The sequence below is a fragment of the Bidens hawaiensis genome, unplaced genomic scaffold (genome assembly GCF_021521415.1).
Source record: "Bidens hawaiensis isolate Kalapana, Puna unplaced genomic scaffold, B.hawaiensis_p1.1 tig00002343_1, whole genome shotgun sequence".
Lineage (NCBI taxonomy): Eukaryota > Viridiplantae > Streptophyta > Magnoliopsida > Asterales > Asteraceae > Bidens > Bidens hawaiensis.
Genome location: NW_027491127.1, coordinates 3,224,178 through 3,239,619, shown reverse-complemented (window position 1 = coordinate 3,239,619; position 15,442 = coordinate 3,224,178). Strand labels below are relative to the sequence as shown.

Below are 15,442 nucleotides of genomic sequence, written 5' to 3'. Positions count from 1 at the left end.
AAGGTGCCATCTATTTATGCTTTTATAGGGATTACATAGGTGCATGACACTATCTAGACGGAAGGTAGATGTGTGATACACAGTCATCCTACTTAGGAATAATGGAGTGGGTTTAACTTCACTATGTAATCGGGTGGTTGGGATGGGACTGTTCTCTTAGTCTAGTGCACAAATGGTGTATGTTATTGGGTGGCTAGGGGTGGTGTTGTCGTTGCTAGTAACTTGCTTGTAACGATTGTTTGTTATAATGAAATATGTTTTGGTTGGCCGTTTAAAAAAACACCAAAAAGCATGATGAAATATCATACTCTCAAGTTCATTTCCAGTTGTATAGCATATGCTATAGTTTCATATAATCGTGAATGCCATCTTAAGGGAACTTAACATTCTCTTAAGTTCATGTACATTACATACGATTACATACGATTGTAATATATATTTTACATTTCGTAGTAATTTTGTTACAATAAGAATGATATCATATGTTTCATCGGTTGAAAGATAATATCTTTATTCACTTTTGCCATTATGGCTTGAAAGCAGAGAATGCTACAACAGAGTTGTGTCCACCCATACCAAATGAATTTGAAATCGCTACGTACAAATTTTTTTGAAATTGAATAAGTGAGCTTAACAAATACTAACATTGGATAAATGAGATCGAAATGGAAAAAAACTCACCAACGTTGATATCATGTTGTTGTTTATGATTTGCAATCGTGTCAAACTCAACTTCAGGATCAAGTTGCTACAATTTCCATAAAAACATGAAACTTAATTAGAGTATGAGAGGAGGAACGAGAAATAATATGAATAATACGAATGCAGATATGACACACAAATTGATTAATGGTTGGGTGCAACCATCCTGTCTGAATTGCTTTAATTGTAGCAATGGCTTCCATACCTCCAGAAGCTGCAAGCGAGTGTCCGATCATAGACTGAAAATAACACAAGGCGAATATTGTCAACATGGGGTTCATATTTGGCTATACACGTACGGTACTCTTCACCTTGGTGGCGTTGATTTTGTTGGATTTAATGGTCGGTTCGGGTCAAGTCAACGCAGACCGACCCGAATGTGACCCAGTATGAGTTACACCGGGGGTAACGAAATACAAAACCCACTTAAATGTTAATTGGGCCCGACACAAAATCAATTAGATGGACCGGATGATGGTTAAAGGCTTTGTTTGGTTAATTGGGCTCAAGCCCAATTGGTTTAACTTGATTAAACCCTAACTATGTTCCTGTATATAGTATAACTTGATATTATTAAAGTTAACACCTTAAGACAACAAACCCTAGCAGCCACCTTTATTCCGGCCAAACCGGTTTTTCGGCGACCTAGTTCCGGCACCCAAATCAACCGATATTGTTTGCCTTTGCTGCTGCTGCTGCACCTCGTTTGCACCTGCACCACCGAGCAACCCCTAGACGCGCCTTCAACAGCTGCTATTCCGGCAGCCCCGGTTTTCCGGCGACCTGCTATTCCGGCAGTCCCGGTTTTCCGGCAGCTGCTACTGCAGCCCGTCTACTGTTCTGTTGCTGTTCCGTTATTGTTCAGCTTCTGTTCGGCTGCTGTCCGCTGCATTATATCCGCTGCCACCGTGTCACGCCGTCGCCGGAGTTGTCCGCCGCCGCGTACTACTGTCGCCACCAGAACTTGTTGAGGTCCGATTGATTGTGTCTTTTCTAGCGCATTTCGTTAAGCCCTCGGTGTCTTCCCGGTTTCGATAACCGAGGTATATCGATAAACTAATCTATGGTTGTTTTATTGTTTTTAATCGTACTCGTTTAACGTTGTAATCGGATCCGGGTTTTGGTTTTTGGTTCGTGTTACTCATTTAATCATCCGCTGTGTTTTTATAGTTCGTTTATATATCCATGTTTATTAATATTGATTAATAACTATTGAAACGAAATAATTACTAAAACGGGTTTAAAAGGTTTATCCGTTTTCGTTCCGAACCACCGTTGAAACCCAACAGTGGTATCAGAGTCGCGGTTACAACGTACGAGTCGATCCCGGTTCGTTTAAACCAGATCTACATCTCAAACTTTAAATCGTTTAAAGTTTGTAGATCTAGATTAGTTTTCGGGTAATTTTAGATTTGGTCAAAGTTTTGTTTATTTTGTTTGACCAAGTCAAAACGACCCGAAATTTTATTTATTTTGAATATGTAAATCCGGCCCCGACCTATGTGTTTGTTTGGTTGTATTTGGTTATTGAGCTTGTTTTTTGCCATATAGATGGTTCAAAAGTTGTAAACGGTTATTATTTATTTTTCGGTTTTCTTTTGGCCATAAAGATGGTTCAAATTTGTAATAGGGCAATTTGTTGTTAGTTTATAAATTTGTAATAAAGAAGACACGAAGATAACCGAGGACGAGCTCAAGGATTTCTTGGAGTTAGTGGGAGTTCGGGATTGGCTGACTTGGACTGCCACTTAGAAAAGTTAGCTGATGTCTCATAATCTTTTATCCGAGATAGCAAATTACCTAAAAGCACTTAAAATTTAGTCAGCCACTTAAAGCCATTTTTTTTATGTAAAACCACCTAATCTATCAAAAATATCTATGTTATGTTTATATTGTCTAATCTACCAAAACACCAGCCCCTTCACTAATGACAAAGCCATCTCTATTTTGGTCCCATGGTCTGCAAGCAGTCTGTTTCGCCGAGACAATTCATTACATGCGCCAAAACCTGCCAATGTAAGTGGTGTTAAAGGAGCTTCCACACCTCCAGCAATCATTAGATCAGCCACCCCTTCACGGATATGATTTGCTGCAGCATAGAAGCAATAATTGGATGTCGCACAAGCAGCTGAAATGGAGTACGTTGGTTCCGTAAACCCAAGATCTATAGCGAGAGAGGCCGGACCCATACTTGATAGAACATATGGTGTGAAAAATGGTGTGATTTTATTGCAACCTCTCTCCATTAAAGTTTCCAGACCATTACCAAATACCGTTACGCACCCCATTGATGTTCCAACGAGTACACCGGCACGCGATTTATTGATCTGCACACAAACTTAATGGAATCTTACATACATTTCTAGACACATGAATAGGGCTGCAAACTAACCAAACGAACACGAACAAGGCTTTGTTTGCGTTTGTTCATTAAAGAAATGAACATGAACGGTTCACGAACACAAACAATCACAAAAAAATTGGCAAAGCCTAGAGATTGAGGACGATCGATGTATTTATCAATGTGAATAATGAGAAATGAAATGAGAACAATGCAAAATAATGCGAGAATATGATTTCCTATTTTTTGTTAGGGGTAATAAATTAAAGAATATAAAATATTCAGATAAAATAACTAAATGTACAAAAACACTTTCATGAACAACATATACAAATGAACATGAATGAACGTTCATGAACATGTTATTGAGCGTTCACGAACACAATTGAACGAACGAGAACTCTGTTCATGTTTATCTGTTTAACTAATTAAACGAAATTTTTGTTCATGTTCGTTCACTTATTAAATGGACATAAACAACTTAATTTCCGCCAAACATTTCTCAAACTATTCGCTGAAAGTTTGATTCGTTTACAACCCTACACATGAAACAAGTAACAAATGACATACCTTGGAAAATTCACCAGCACCAAGATTAGCATATTCAAGGGCCTTTTTCCCAGCAACAATGCAATACCTTTGACAATCATCTAACCTTCGGTCATCTTTGGGATTAATATATCCACTTGATTCAAAGTCACGAATTTGACCTGCGATTCGCGTTGATAAATTTGAAACATTGAATCGATCTATCAACCCAACCCCGCTTTCTCCTGCTAAGAGTCTTTGGTAGAAGGTATCAACGTCATTTCCAAACACGGACACAACTCCCATACCGGTTACAACAACCCGCTTTTTGGCATTGTTTTCTCGTTTACGGGCATAAACGTGAGAATGTAATACGCGGCGGCTTGTGGTGGTGGTGATTTAACACTTATGGGCAAACTATTTTTGTATAGTGGGTTAAGTGTAGTAGCCAAATGAGTTTGAGTTCCCATGTTTGTCATGAGTAGTATGAAGATGCTCGATTGTTACTACTTATTATGGTATTGTTATAAATAAATAAATAAATAAGTATTCTTTTTCCATTAAGGAAAGTTAGTACTATGTCTTATCAACCTATTAAAATTTCATGCCTAATTTGTTGTGTTTTAAATTTTTATCGCCAAGTTTATTTAATATGTAATTATGGGCTGTTGCATTTTTATAGCTAGGCTGCCCCCATATATACACTGTTGTTAGTTCAAATATACACTGTTTTTAGTTCAGACGCTTATTTGAACTAAGATGTGGGCTCATATATTTATCTCTGAAATAAAATATCTTTAAATACTATTAAAGCAATACAATGTGGACACATGGCCCTCTTTTAGACTGTTCACATGTGCAATCCAGTCACCATGTTTCCATTCTCATGTGCTCTAATATTCTGTCATGTGTCATGTTTACCAAACACTAAAAAACTTATTTAAACCTTAATATTTTTCACCAAAATCATTTTAATCTCTCTCTCTCTCTCTCTCTCTCTCTCGGCTTACTAAATCCACCATCTTCTATATTCCGGTAATGTAGATCAGGATTAATCGTTTTCCGGTAAGGTTATATATTATAATCTAATGGCCAACAATGTTATTTGATTTTCCGGCAAGGTAATATCTTTTTCCGGTAAGGTTTTCCGATATGGTTTTATATTTATTTTAATTATTATATGATTTTGTAATAATCTCTTTAGGTTGTATATCAAAATCCAAGATTGAATTGATTTTTTGAAGTTATTACTGTTTTCCGGTAAGATTTTTGTTTTCCATTTTTGTTTGTATTTAATCTCTATCTGTCTCTCCCTATCTCTCTCGGCTTACTAACTCAACCATCCACCATCTTCTATATTCCGGTAATGTAGATCGAGATTAATCGTTTTCCGGTAAGGTTATATATTATACTCTAATGGCCAACAATGTTATATGATTTTCCGGCAATGTTATATATTTTTCCAGCAACATCATATTTTCTTCCGGTTATTGTAGATCTAACCTTTTTATCTTTGTTTTCATTGTTAACTGATTTTTTTAAAATCAGTTTAGGTTCTAAATCAAAAACGGCGATGAAGCTAATATTTCTACGTTTTTACGTTTTTCCGATAAGTTTTTCCGTTCATGTGTTATACCTATAACAATGGTTGTTTTATATTTATTTGAAGTTTTATATTTTTCCTGTTTTTTTCTTTCACATGTTGTTCTTCTAGGTTCTAAATAAAAAGTTTCATCCATGGACATTATCATTATTATTTTTCCGGTAAGGCCTATAATAAATTGTAAATCAGTGGTTTAACATTCCATAACATATAGAATTACCGCGGCTAATTTTTTTATTTCTAAAACGATTACAATTTCAAATTTTAAATTTCAAATTTAAGTTAAAGTTGAAATTTATAAATGGTTGGTCAATATTCCTTAACTTCTAAACTTACCATCATTACAATTTATTATGTTCTAAAACTATTTGATTTAAAAAGTTTAAATTTTCAAATTTAAATTAAAGTTGATTTTTTTATTTAATTGTTGGTCAAACGTTTAAGTTGGTTAAACATTTTTAAATTGCATGGTCAAACATTAAAGTTGATTTTAACTTTAAGTTGAACTTTTTAAATGGCTGATTAAACAAACATTCATAATTTCTAAAATTACCATCACTAAAATTTATTATTTATAAAACGATGTAATTTAAAGTTTATAAATTTACAAATTTAAAAGTTGAATTTTATGAATTACTAGGTAAGTATTTCATAACATGTAACATTACCACGATTAAAATTTATTATTTGTAAAACGAATATTAATATTTAATTTTCTCATTTCAGGTTATGTTCCCAACTTGATATAGCTAATTTCATGGGTTGAAGATTTTTTTGATAAGATATCTTATTTTTTGTTTAATATTGATGTATATTTTTGTTATTATTCATGTATTTATGTATTTTTCACAATTCGTGTAATTTATTTAATTTTTATATAATCAATCAAATATAGTTGTTGGTTTTGTCCATTTAATATACTTTAATCAGAACCGATGTATTAAAGAAAAATTTTATTTTTGTATCTTATATTTATCTATTTATTAATGATAATCTCTATAATTTATAATAATTATTATAATTTTTTTGTAATTTTGTTATTATTAATTCATTACCTTTTCTAAGTAGTTGTTACATCTTATTTTGACAGAAATAATAAAATTTACACCTTACCATTTTTATATTTCAATATATTTGACTTAAAACATTATTATGCTTATTATATTGTAAGATACATTATATTTTCTGTATATAACCAATTACGTTATATATGGAAAACCAATAAATAAGTTATAAAGTTTTCATGATTTTAATTACAAGATATTTAAACTTCTTTAAATTCGGAAATTGACCAATCTTTTAACAAATTTTTAAAGGTTTTAATACTCTCCATAATTTTAAACTTATATCAAAATATTTTCATAATTTTTTTAGGTTTTCAAAGTAACCGATTTGATTTGCATATTTGTAGTTATTTCTAAATTAATTAGTCATATTAGTAAAATTAAAACATATTTGATTTTAATTTTTGTGATTTGGCATTAACTAGAATAAGTTATCATTTTAATATTCAAAAAACTGATTGTCAAACTAAAAATACTTGCCATAATTGTAATGTAATCTTACTTTAATTTACGTGAATATTAATTATTAATTAATAATAAGCGTGTTATTTTAGAACACAATATTCAAATTGACATAATTTCTAATAATCAATACTTAATATATCATAAATTAAATAACCGTTTTATCATCATTTATAAATATTATTCGTCACATATGATTTAGTGAATATTATTAAACATGACAGCTTTTCATAATTTATTAATATTATTGTTCCCATGAATCAAAATATTTCAAATTATTTATATCTTTACATAGAAGGCCAAATTCAAACTTAAAACTACAAATTTAAACTCCTTTTCAATTCGGAAATTGACCAATCTTGCAACAAAATTTTAAAGGTTTTAATACTCTCCATAATTTTAAACTCATTTCAAAATATTTCCATAACTTTTTGAAGTTTTCAAATTAAACAATTTAATTTTCATTTTTGTAATTATTTCTAAATTAATTAGTCATATTAGTAAAATTAAAACCGATTTGATTTTAATTTTTATTATTTGACATTAACTAGAATAAGTTATCATTTTAATATTAAAAAAACTGATTGTCAAACTAAAAAGACTTACCATAATTGTAATGTAATCTTACTTTAATTTACGTGAATATTAATTATTAACTAATACTAAAATAATAATCGCGTTATTTTAGAACACAATATTCAAATTGACATAATTTCTAATAATCAATACTTAATATATCATAAATTAAATAACTGTTTTATCATCATTTATAAATATTATTCGGCACATATGATTTAGTGAATATTATTAAAAATGACAATTTTTCATAAAATTTGAATGTCACTTTCTATTTCAAAAATTAAATTAATCACATATTAATTTCTTATTGTTATTACTTATAGCAGATTCAATTTATTATGAGATTCCACACCCAAAACATAAGTTTCTTTTTATATTCACCATTTTAAATTTGGTTATGTATGTTCAAATTATTTTTTTTTTGAATTTGTGTTCACAAAATATTAATGTCATTAAATTTCTCAATAATATATAATAAACACGTATTATATTTTTATCCATTTTAACTTAAAAAGTTTTTTAAACATAATATAAATCTTTTTTTTTTAATTTGTGTTCAAAGAATATTAAAATATTTGATAATTTATTTCCTATACGATTATATATGTTTTCATTGATTTTGCATCATATTTTTTCACCTTTAATTATTTTCAAAGTCAACATAAAATTTTGTAATCTTTCCAAAGTTATTTGAAAATTCATTTATTGTAAAATGTTTTCAAGTTTAACAAAATATTAATGTCAGTGATTTAAAAGTTTGTTGCAAGATTGGTCAAAAATAAAAAAATTCATAGTTTTTTAAAGTTTACTAATTCCAATTTGTAACTATTTTGAAAATATTTCAAAACAGGTTGTTTTAGAAGAGTATCAAATTTGTTAGGTATAAAATGACGACCATAAAATGTTTTTATTGATATATCTTTTTGGTTTAATGGTTTAAGTTAAACATATTTTATGTTGTCATTTTACTTTGTTTGTTGTTGTATGTTATTTTGTTTTAATAAAAACAAAAATTTAATAAAAACAACTTTATAAATGTTCAAATGTTACTCATTATTAAATATGTTATTATGGTATATTTAATTTGGATGTTATTGTTTTATTATATTATCAAGTGGTGAAACAAAATGAATTTCTTTTGGTAGAATGTTTGAAAAGTTGATGGTGGTTTAATATGAAAGTACATGTTTATGTGTTTTGTTGATGTTTTTTGGTTGTTCGATGTACATTAACTTATTGTAACTTTTAACTTTTAAGATCTAGACAATGTAGTTAACGTTTTGGTCCGAAAGTTTGAAGAAGTATTGTGTTGTTTGAATTTGTTGTTTAAATTTATTATGTTTGTTGTTCAAATTAACTTCCTGTAATTTGGAAGTTTTAATATTAAGACAACGTAAATCTATTACTTTTTGGTTGGTATGTTGATGTGTTAAGTGACAATGTAAATCTATCAAGTTTTAGTAGTTAAAGAAATATTATGTTTGTTTAAATTGATGTTTAAGTTGATTATGTTTAGTGACAATTTATTCCACCCGCGTGTCACGCGGGCATATACCCTAGTCTGTTAATATACGATCACATATAACGCTTCCTTTATTTATCAAGCTTATGAACAATAACAATATATTATTATTTAAAAGCAATAGTAATTATTAGGAATAGTACAAAAAAAGTTCTTTATAGAATCTGTTTAAATTTTATATTAAAGCATTTATGCATAAAACCGTTTAGAAAAAAAAGAGAACGCACTTCAAATAATATGTGCATCACGCCAATGATCGGTGTAAATAACGTAATTTAAAGCGGTTAAATCTGATCTAATGTAAATAATTTTCATTTATAGTTGTTTGAATAAAACACTTTTAGCTTTCATTAAGTCCAGATCGATAAACAAACACGAACTAAAGTACTAAACGACTAACTCTTTAATCAGAAAATATAACTCAAAAGCTTATTACAATCTCTCAAACCCTAACTCGGTTTGACTCTAAATGAACCCTAACTTGGTTGCGTCTAGATGAAACATAACTCAGTTACATCTTGCGTTTGTCTCTAGATGAATCATAACTCTGTTGCATCTCACATGTTCTAATGTCTAACCATAACTCGATTTATATAGACTAACCATATTGTTAGCCAAGACATTACCGGTTATAATTACAATACAATTAGAAAACATAATGTAATTAGGAAGGGAAATCATAACTAACTTTGATCAATTTGTCATTATTGGTCCCTTAAGTTCACCGTTCACCGATTTATGACTTGGAGTCCGAAGTTACGTCCAACATTTCATAGCAGTTAATATACAAACAAAATTTATTAAACATGTCTCCTATAACGTTTCAAAGGACCATTGTATTTTGTTTAACATTTTATAGCGGTTTTGTTCACACACAATTTATCTAATATTTCTAAACACAATTTTTTGAAAATCATCTGTTAATTTGACCGTCTAACTTTCTTGGCGTTGCTATATTTTGTATTTCGACTTGACAATATAAAATAAAAGAGTTAGGTGGTCCATTTACGCCTTTGCTTAACATTGATGAACAAAATTAACGAGTTAGCTGCCAAATTTTATTTATAAAAATAGAAGATCATTTGCAAAGCTTTCCACTTGCAAGATCCTCCATTTATGTATATCTTACAAATTACAGATAACATCCTATTACGCCCTATTCTAGAGCCACCTGATTCATTTCTTTGAACTTTATATCAACAATGTTGAAATTATGTTTGGGTTTAGTTTTGGTACCGTCACAAACCTAACTGATACCGACTGAATTTGTGTCAACTACCAACCGAATACACATCCTTTTAAATGTTTTTTTTGTATCGTAAGTTTGTCAATACCATTCTGGGTGTTTATTAGTTTATTTTTTGGGTTTAGGTCGTTATCGTAATGCACCTAACTATACAAACCCCCGTCTCCACAACTCAACGGGTTTCAAAAATGATGAATTTTATCATTTCAATCTCTTGACCTGTAGAATTTCCTCTTGATTGCCATGCCCGCGTGTCCTGGTCTTTGCCTACATGGCCGATCATTCCAATCTCCTCTCCAGATCCCAAGATCCATCTCGTGCTTACATACAACCATCTCCATCTTTAAAACTAGTTTTTTCCTTTAAAACAAACCAATCATATGTTTCTAAAACCAAGAGAACTTGCTAGTGGAAACTCATGAAACTCCATCAATACCCTGCTCATCTATGGGATCAGTAAACTACACCTTTTGTGTTTGGCCAATGGCCTTTAAGAATATAGAGGTAGGATACTAAAAAGACCCAAATACCCTTAAGTGCAATCCGCGGGTCAAGTAAGAGCTCCTCACGGGACACCCGCGGTACATACGGATCACCCGCTTAAACTATCAAAGGGAGAGCAATGATGCATCCTTAGAGAATACCAGCGGAAGGATCCGGACGTCCTCAAGAGTCATCCGCATGATAGCATAATCATCCGCGGAAAGAGTCAGGAGGTGACGTTATGAGACAACTGTAGTTAACTAATTACTTTCTAGAAGATTTATTAAGATGCTTTCTTGGGCTATACATGATCTCTCAGCTAATGAATAAAGGACACCTCGCAAGGCCGTTATAACCGTGCACATGGCCAGGGTTATTCACCAACCTATCGCATAAGGGCACGTGTCCCGGTTGTTATACATGCACATGCGACGTATAGCTAAACCTATCATTCGAGGACACGTGTCTAGGCGGTTACGAGAGCATCTTCTTAAAGGAAAGCTGGCCCAGTCATATTCCCCCCACTCTTCGGCTATAAATACGCCCTTCATCTGCATGAGGTATTCATTCACTCCCCAATATACTCTCAATATACTTAAGTACTTTATCTTCATCAGAATTGTACTTATTCTCACGTCGGAGGGTGGTTACGGGAAGACCCCCCCCCCCCTCTTGTCCTTCCCGTAACGAGCTCACAGTGTCTATTTTGCAGGTTCCGGTCACTGGACTTTGGAAAGTTGTGCTCATATCGTAGTTGGTTGTTATCCGTATATTACACTGTAGACTCATTGGATATAAGACCCGTCAAGGAGATTAGATCCGTGTTTCTTCAAAGAGATTATGGTGTATAATAATAGATGTGATGTAAAAGATTTGATTCTTTTTTTTTTAGATTCAGTGTGGTGAATATTCATTGTGTTGTTCAAAAACTCAAATCACCAAGCCTAGCAATGTTAAACATATAGGCCAATGACAAGTGAAGGTAATTACTATTCAAATTTCTGTTAACAATAACCTCTATCTTAGCAACTAATGAACATAGTGTCTTTCAGTCTTGGTTCTTATTCATCATAATATCTTTCGCGTTGTTGATCTTGGCGACAATATAGGCACTGCCACCAGTATCCGGATGGTTTCTAGTTATCTGCCTTCGATAAGCATCCTTTACCTTATCTTTTGCATCATTTTCCCTGTGCACAAAACTCATTATTAAACCAGATGACTATTCATAATCATATGAACACTTGTAATGAAACAAAATGTAGGAAATTGTGTTTAACATTTAATAATGAAATTGTTCAGCGAACGATAACTTTGTTTTTAGTAGGATCAGATTTGCCATTCAAAAGGGGGTGGCAGCGTAGTTTGTTGCGTAATAACAATGTTATTTTTGCAAAAGAAAAAATAAAAAGAATTGTAAATATCATAATCATAATCACAAAGTTACCTGATTCCAAGAATAAGAGCAGCTTCTTGTTTAGTCATTTGAGTTTTGAAACCCCCAGGATAGCCTTTGCAGGATGCGGATGCTGATGCTGATGCTGATGAGGATGCGGTTGTAGCCCTATGAAGAGGTAGGTCCCCGCAAAGCCCAGTTGGACCCGCAAGACACACCTTGAAGAGGTACGTCTGCGCATAGACCAGTTGGTTCTGCAGGACCCACTATGCTCAGAGAGAAGATCTTACACGCAGTAAGCCAGCTGTTCCCGCAGGAAAGCCTCCCTTGGTACAGTACCCTGCCTGTTCCCGCAGCTATGGGTACAAGCCAAGAAGGAAGGCTACCCGCACTAACAGTAAGGCTACACGCATAAGGCACTAACTCATACTTCAGTAATGTCACTTGAAGAAGGAATGAGCAAGGCGGGAATATTCCCGCGCAAAAGAGCCAGTCCGTACGCTTCTGGAAGATCTTTTGTACTATACCTGCCAAGGTATGGACAAAATAGACAAGATCTGACCAAAGCAGCCCATGAATCAATCACAGGGTGACAGCTCACCGACAATAGTACGAGGAGGAGCACGCTCCAGTACAAAATGTCACTATCAGCCGCTGCCTACCCACCAACTCCCATCGTGGCACGTACATAGCCCGTAGTTGGTGGAAAAGGAATATTATACAGCTGGCCGTACCTGCTTGGAAACCTACCTTCGGCTATAAATACTCCAACACCTTGGAACGGTATCATCATCTCATATTATCTTATCTTCTCTCTAGCTATTTCTCTCAATATACACTTATATTCAAAGCAATCTAGTCTGATTCTCACGCCAGAGGGTGGTCACAAGGAGGAACCCCCCCTTCTCAGTGACGAGCTCACGGTGTCTGTTTTGCAGGTCAAGAAGAATAACCATCTTTGCCGGACCTAACCCTCGTGGGAAACATCTACTTAACCCTAAGATTATCCGTAATCTGCCGGGGTCATTTAGTGTTTCTTCACCCCAGGAGGTCTGGTAACAATTTTGAAGCAAAGTCGAAAAGTGCAAACAACACCCGCAGCAAATGCTAGAAAAATAGGCATAAATGGAGTATCCTGATTATGATTGTAATGTCATAATAAATGTTATAAGCTTATTAATGCTGCTAAATGTAGCACTATGTAAAGAAGAAAAAAAGCATAAGTGCAAGAACAACTAATAAAATCCATAAACTGCGTAATAATCTATCGCTTTTTGTATTCACAACTCATATCATATATAGGGTTTGGATTAAATACAAATTAAATTAACGTGATAACTGTGCGAATTAAGTAAGTGTAATTTATATTTACAACATAGTGTAATTATACTATGATGTAATTACATAATTACACTACTTGATCATAACAATTAACACGTTTTGTTAGTTTGTACGTTAATTTTCCCCTGTGTGTATATATAACCTATCCTATAATGAATACTACTAACAACACTTTGTGTGTTTTATATGCACTAACAGAACCGAAACTAGAATCGATAATAGCAAAAGCATGAACGCATATATATATAAATGAATTAAGTATCGTAACATGCATGCATATATATATGATCAAGAATGGTTCAGGCTAACCATTTGTTATGTTATCTCTTGATATCGAACGACTTGTAGGTTCTCGAGTACAGGATTTATTGTTCACCAATATAAACAAAACCTAAATTAGTCGTGTAATCACAATATCTTTTTGCCGTTTGGCACTAATACGAAATTTATGAACGGAGGGTTGGATACTTGCATGATAAGTTATTATTATGTTATGGTATTACATTTTAAAAGAAAAGATATAATACAATAATACCTTAACGTACAATAGGTACGTGAATACCCTATATATTAATGAAATCGATCCATGAAATCACATCCAAACATCTCGGAATCGTCAATACCAGTGTTTTAAAAACCGGTTCAGATCGGCCGGTTAAACCGGATTTTGCATAATAGACCGGTATTTTAAGTCCGGTACTTTTGACCGGTTTGCTAGAACATCGTACCGGCGGTTTTTGTCTAAAATACCGGTTTTTATCGGCAAACCGGTTTTAAGCTCGAAATTTTTTTGATATTTGTTGCCCATATTTTTTTCAAAATTACTTTTAACCCAACAATAAACATTCAAACGTGTAAACTTTAGTACTATTTTTATAAAATTGAGTGCTTTTGCATTATCTTTTTATTATGGATTAACTTTTGGGTTTTTTTTGGTTATGGAAATCATTTAGTTTTCGGTTATTTTTGAATTGAAGTTATATATATATATAGGAAATTATAAGGTAAACTATTCAACCGCTTGAACCTCCCGGTATAACCCGGTTCAACCGGTTGTACCATTTTTTAGCCTAATATGGTACAAGTAAAATACCGGTTTTTAAAAACATTGGTCAATACATATCCAATTAATCATTGGTTCACAAAAAAACAGTTTTGGATCGTTAATCAATCAATTTTTACTTTTTTTTCATGAAAACTGTTTTTGAGCGTTTTAGTTTTTTGGCTGAGCGTTTTAGTTTTGGCTGAGTGTTTTAGAATTTTTTGCCTTTGAGCGTTTTTATTTTTGCCTTTGAGCGTCTCACGTACCTATCGTACGTTAAGCAATTATTGTACAGTAACCTCATCCTACATTTTAATATTAAACTTTCATCACTGCACCAATTAAGTTACTAATTTTTTTTGTTTCAATTCTATCACTCTCAAACTTTTTTTTGTCTCATTTAGGTTACCCACAAAAAAAATAATTCAGATTTAGATCACTCAAGTTTCACCTATGTACTAATTATAGTTTTTTTATCATTTAAGTAGATAATTATGTTGCCGTGCCATACTTTTCATTTAAAATATTTTCTAAACAGTGATGTGGACCGATGATATGGAATTTAAAATTTGTGACATGGAGTTTATTAATTAAAGAAATTGACAAATTAAAAAAAGAACATGTTTTTTAATTATTAAATTATAAAAAATTACGCTTGCTTGTTCTCGAAAAGCACCATATTTCAATTTTGTTATTATTAGAAATACTTTATTTTATTAAAATATTTTTAGTTTTAAATTTCACACAAAAATTAACTTTTTATCATTTAAGCTTAAACGTGCGGTTAAATTTAAAAAGGAAAATTAAATTCATCTAACATTAATTTAGTCAAATGGTATAATAATTAGCTGTTAAAAAAACGATATAATAATTCAAAAAAGATAACAAGTAATTCATAATATAATCTAACTTAGACAGAATAAATAAATAAATAAACTATTGTGAGTAACCTAACTGAGACAAAAAAAGTTTGTAAGCAACCTAATTGAAACAAATAAAGTTAGAGTAACCTAATTGATACAATGGTTAAAGTTTGTTACTATTCTATTAAGTTTTCCCATTAAAAATAATATCTATCAAGATAGGTTGATGTCATGTGTACTAAAAACGAATGTGAGAACATGATTTCTTAT

The 15,442-nt window shown here is 32.1% G+C and overlaps 1 pseudogene across 1 annotated transcript; it reads right to left on the bottom strand.

The window, feature by feature from the left end:
• Nucleotides 1-273: 273 nt before the first annotated feature.
• Nucleotides 274-10,388, bottom strand: LOC143618842 (3-oxoacyl-[acyl-carrier-protein] synthase I, chloroplastic-like; annotated as a pseudogene). The gene is made up of 8 exons (XR_013151082.1): nt 10,267-10,388; nt 3,614-3,953; nt 2,608-3,029; nt 1,014-1,028; nt 840-941; nt 682-748; nt 415-594; nt 274-379 (listed from the first exon to the last, which is right to left on the bottom strand). The product of XR_013151082.1 is annotated as a 3-oxoacyl-[acyl-carrier-protein] synthase I, chloroplastic-like (transcript).
• Nucleotides 10,389-15,442: the final 5,054 nt, after the last annotated feature.